The 4,277-nt window shown below is 42.7% G+C and overlaps 1 pseudogene; it reads right to left on the bottom strand.

Moving 5' to 3' along the window:
* Positions 1 to 3,868: 3,868 nt before the first annotated feature.
* The window catches only part of LOC119273385, a 2,212-nt pseudogene continuing 1,803 nt past the window's right edge, over positions 3,869 to 4,277 (bottom strand).

Genomic DNA, 4,277 nt, shown 5'->3' with positions numbered 1-4,277 from the left:
GGTTGTGTTCTGAAGAAACACGCATCTCGTGCCACCCACATTTGGTTCCACTCCTGCATGGTGGTTGAGTTCTACTACGGCCAGGTGCTGTACAAGATGACTAAGTGCATCACTATATATATACAGCCTCCTGTGCTGAGACGTGGGCAGCCAACGAGGGACACCCCTGTAAGATAGTAGGGTTTCTATCTATCATTTGACACTAGCGCAAATGGCGCATGCGAGCCACCTATATACAGAAGGGCATGTGTCTTAATACCTTCGCAACGATTTATGTTTCACATATATCATTCTCCTGTGCTGAGACGTGGGGTCCACCACAAGAGCAAATCGGAACAGGTTCGGTGTGCTTGACCAGTTCACTTTTGAAAATAAAAACATAATCAAAACCAGGAAAAATAACATTGAGGTGGTATGCCAACTAAGCATCAAATTGAGGAAAAAGTTCGAAAGGGGTAAATGCGACGCAATTTTGCTTAATTGGGGTATATTTTGAGGATTTTCTTAAATTGAGATCAATTCTGTCACAAGTGTGAAGCGTGGGGTAAAAAATGAAATAAACTATTTTTAAATAAAAAATCCGCATCTATCCAAATGTGTTGTGGACTAGCATTTACTTTATTTTTCAATGGTCTTGAATGGAGGACGAAGGGAGTGGGCGATTGCGGGACCTAGCGCCATATCGCCGGCCGGTAGGCTCTGCATTCCTAGCCCCGAATATAGGCCTTTGTTCAGCGATGCATGACAAGATTACTGCACGGATGCGGTGAATGAAGCTATGGCGGCCGCTTGCACACCACCAGAGGTATTCGTTCGAAACTCTTCCGCATTCTTTTTCTGGCTGGATTGGTAGCCCCGAATGTGGATGTGATGATCTAATTTTCACTTGGATACCAATCTCGACCTTTTTAGGGCAAATTAGGCATGTGATTTTTCATTAAAAACAATTTGTGCCGAAGGGGTCACTATCTGTGGGGGGCAGGTGGAAGCCCAGCCATACCAATGCATTTCGTGTCTTTCACTTTCCTTTTGGTGCAACCGAAATAGAACTTTCTGATCTAAAGCAAAGGCAAGTTCCCTTGCTAGAGAACATAAAAAGTCATAGCGATGCCGACGTATGTCGTGTACAAGGGTAAGGTTCCCGGAGTCTACGATGACTGGGAGGAGTGTCGGAGACAGGTTCACCGATTCAGCGGTAACAGTTACAAAGGGTACACCACTAGGGCCGAGGCCGAATCTAGATACGCCCGCTATCTAGCGGGAGAGGGGATGGAGCGTTGGAGGAACCGGATGAAGATGAGTTTCATCGTGATGATGCTCATCGTGATGACCGCAGCTCTCTTTTATGTGATGGTAGTTTAGATGATCGATATCGACTTGTAATGTGAAGACAAACTCGCTACTTGCGGTCTCGAGACTTGTAATATAATGTTCTATCTTTGTTCGGTCTTTTCAATTCGGAGACTAATATGATGAATTGTATTCGGAGACTAATATGATGAATTGTATTCAAAGACTAATCTTCTATTGTATTCGATGAATCTGTTGTTGATGTGTGCTGTCTATATTTTGTCAAATTATACATTTTGTAACCTGTGCAAAAAACAGAAAATAAAAAAATAAAAAAAACCTAATATTCATACTAATGGCGCATCACATGATAGTGCGCCATTAGTATGACAAAGCATACTAATGGCGCATCACTGGTAAGTGCGCCATTAATATGCCATGGTTACTAATGGCGCATCCAGTGGTGGTGCGCCATTAGCATGCCAAAGCACCTGGATATACATGGCCCCTGGGAGGCATACTAATGGCGCACCCTGGCCTATACTAATGGCGCACCCGCGGTGCGCCATTAGTATACCAGATACTAATGGCGCACCGGGTGGTGCGCCATTAGTAAAAATTACTAATGGCGTGCTGTTAATGGCGCACCACAGATGCACCATTAATAGGCATATTAGGTGCGCCATTAGTAGGGGTTTTTCTAGTAGTGATGGGGAGGCAGTTGGGCGAAAGTGATGCATGATCCACCACCACGAGCTCTAGTTCATCTGTAAGTAATTTGCTCCTCTACTGCCCCCTTGCCGATTTAGTAATTTGCTCAAGTACGTTTTCCGCCGTGGATTCTGAGTATATTGCATGGGTTTGGAATCCACTCTGTTCATCGGTGGCTTATTCTGTTGTTTTTTCTTCTATTGTTTTTATGTTGGTTAATGATCGGAATGTAGGTCTGATCCAGTGGCAACAGCCAGTGGAGGAGCCCTGAACAAGCCCACATATTTCTGAAAATCTAGTCATATTTGCTAACTTCCACATGTAAGCCTGCAAAAATGTACTACTCCCTTTGTAACTTTTTATAGGACGTTTTTTAGTCCATGGCAGTGTCAAAAAATATCTTATATTAAGTTAGAGGGAGTACTATTTAGGATTGAAGGTTTAATAGGAAATAATTACTTGAACTGCAGCTTCAACTGCAGCTGCATTGCAAGGAAGTTTTACTCATTGTTGGAGAGGGTAGGATGCGGTTGAAGAGTGAAACTGGTAATAGCAGAGCATGGAGAGGCAAGTTAAATTTCTGCAGGCATTAGCACCTGCAAAGTTGTGATGAGGAAGGAAGGAACCTTGCGGGAGAAAGTTCCAGAACATCCACGCTTTTCTCTGCAAATTGTTAGTATCAATTGAACTTGACTGACTTTGTTCTGAAAAGATGCAACATAGTGAACTGTTGAACCTTCCTATATACTAAGCTTTGTTAACCAATAAATAGTATTGTTCTGGCTAATTTCAATCTGTATGATGAACTTTAAGTATCTACTCGGCTTTCAAAGCGAAGATGGATAATTCTTCTCACAGTATGAGCTCTCTTGGGCAGCACAGCTGAGGGTGAGCAACAGGCGGAGCTGGACGCGCCATGGAGTTTCAACATGGGAAGATTGAATGGAACACTGCTTCTGACAAGCAGGTTGGTTGCAGGACTGAACTGCTAAGTGCTAACTGTTATAAGTATACGAACTTCCTTAGCACCCATCGATAATACAACAACTATGTGCATTTGGCAGGATTGAAACAACCCGCTTCGCTGTATGTTGGTTTCTATGGAGAGAGCAAGTGAAATCGTTGAAATAGAGATATAGACTGCATAACTCATCGACGTTGCGACAACATTCTCTACGCTTGTACAGGCGGGAAACCCCTTTCTCTCTTTTGCTCACGTATTGGTGCAACTCTAGTTTAGATTTCTGACCTTTCTTCTTATCCCAGGTGGGATCGCACAACTGTTGGTCTGGTCAACTAAGACAGCAGTCAGACTGAGTCGTGATGGGAGTAGAAGGCGAAGGTCAGAGTTCTCTGTCGGATGGAACAATGAATGACAGAATGAATAATCGTGATGGGAGTATGATACACATTGTTTTCGCTATTGTATTTCTGAGTGCCAGCTAGAGATGGCATCAGACCAATGTACATTATTTGTGATGTACATGCTTGTTTTCATGGTGCACTTAGAATCCCTGTGTGTGTGCTCATAAGATAGCTAATAATTACTTGGTTTGTTTGCATATCTAATAAATGCTACATGTTCTTCACTTGATATTACCTTACTTTGCATTTGTCAGATTTTGCAACTAGGGTGCAGTTTGATCGCCATTTACCATATTCCGCTATTCTCAACTTTATCGCTTAAATTCATTAGGTCGCAACATGGGTCGCCTGCATGATGATGTATTACAACTGGTCGCATCTCCCACCCTAAAAAAATGAAGCATCTCTCACATACTAAGAAGGGAAACTCTGTGAGCCTGAAAGATTGACACCTAAGGTTTTGCACATGATATGCCCAATATGGCCTCGGTAAACCAACATTATTTCTCTAAGCTGGAATGATATGAAATACTGGTACTACAAATCATCCGGGAAACAGTATTATGCTTGTCGAAAAGATTCGCAAAGCTGCGTACATTACATACCCATGTTCAGAGGCCACGGTACTCTGCTCATGCTGAAATAGATGCGGATAAAATGCTTTGTATATGTACAGTAGAATATATATGTCTTTTATTGGAGAGTAGGTTTCAGCGTGAACGATTACCCTGATAACCACTCATCCGAGTTGGAGATGCTCCCCTCCTGGTGGTACGTACCATCGTCTTGTGCTTCTGGGTCACTGGCATCATAGACAAACGACTTTCTATAAGATGCCATATTAATTGAGGATGAAACATTCAATTCTCATACCATAATTGAAAAGAGAACGGCAACGAAACTGACGATGC

This window comes from Triticum dicoccoides, chromosome 3A, assembly GCF_002162155.2.
Source record: "Triticum dicoccoides isolate Atlit2015 ecotype Zavitan chromosome 3A, WEW_v2.0, whole genome shotgun sequence".
Lineage (NCBI taxonomy): Eukaryota > Viridiplantae > Streptophyta > Magnoliopsida > Poales > Poaceae > Triticum > Triticum dicoccoides.
This window is presented reverse-complemented; position numbering and strand designations above follow the sequence as displayed.